Source organism: Emiliania huxleyi (assembly GCF_000372725.1).
Source record: "Emiliania huxleyi CCMP1516 chromosome Unknown EMIHUscaffold_2048, whole genome shotgun sequence".
Classification (NCBI taxonomy): domain Eukaryota; phylum Haptophyta; order Isochrysidales; family Noelaerhabdaceae; genus Emiliania; species Emiliania huxleyi.
This window is the reverse complement of record NW_005200553.1, coordinates 3,351-4,566: the sequence shown is the minus strand read 5'-3', so window position 1 is coordinate 4,566 and position 1,216 is coordinate 3,351.

The window sequence follows — 1,216 nt, the reverse complement described above, 5'->3', positions numbered from 1 at the left end:
ACTTGCTATGGGCATGGCAATGGCCAGCACCAGGCGCGTTCTTGTCGACGGTGCACGCCGGATCTGCTGCCTTCGCTTCCTTGAGGTATGGTGAAAGGTGGTGGCTCTCCCAGTTCACGCGCCCACCCTGAGACTCGAAGGCATGGAGGCAGCCGCGCAGCGAGCGCTCAAAGACCCCATCACTGCCCACGTACACCCAGCAGTCGACGTGAAACTCGAGCGTTTTATTGACGGTATGCGCCGCCTCGTACCCTGAGAGCACAGCTGATTCCTTTTCAGCGCGCACCCATGATTCAAACGGCGCCTTGCTTTCGGTGATATTCTGAGCAGCCAGATCGGGCCGGCGCCAAAAGAACAAGCTCACCAGCCAGTCACATGGTTCGCGAACCGAACTGATGACGTAATGCGACTGTGCGAGCTTGGAGCTTGCGCCGCGAGATGGACCCGTCTCAACATAGCATGCCTCAGACTCGCCGCAGCCAAAGCTCGCGTCGCGGGGGCAAAAGCGCTTGTTCATCTTGCTTGCGGCAGGAGCGTGCTGCCTACCATCTTGCCGCCAGCGGTCGCTGCAGCCGACAACAGCGTGGGGCAACGCTTGCCGCAGTGCTCCACTTCCGGTCTTCTCCTGCTCGTCGTACGCAAGCGAAGTTCGATTCGGCAACAGAGACAGCGTGAGCGTGCTTGCCCACGCGAGCAGCATCATGTGTGTGTGCTGCCTCTTCAGGGAGATGCACTTGACCCTTGAAAGCGAACGCCGAGAAAAAGAATTTACACCAAGCTCACACGCACAACACTGGGCTTGCCTCGATAGACTCGAGGGGCCAGGATACGCAGCAAGGAGGGCGGAGCTGCGCCGAAAGGCGAAAGAAGCCGAGAGAACAAGGGAACGGCAGGCGGCGGCGGCGCAGGACGAGGCAGAAGAGAATGACGCGACAGAGGAGGAAGTGACAAGGGAGAGAACGACGAGAGTGGGACGGCCGCGAGGTGGCATGAAGGTTGCAGCGAGAATCGGCGAGAGACTGCGAAAAGAGATAGGAAGAGGCAGACTCCCTAGGGTGGGCGACGGCTAGCGCATCACACTCCTCTCCTTAAAATCCCTGTGTGGTGGCGGCGTGCCGTCCTCCCATCCCTCCCTTGGGTTGTCTGTTTTCTTTCTTTCTTTTACTGGGCTTGCCGAAAGAAGCCGCGAGAACAAGGGACCGGCAGGCGGCGGCGT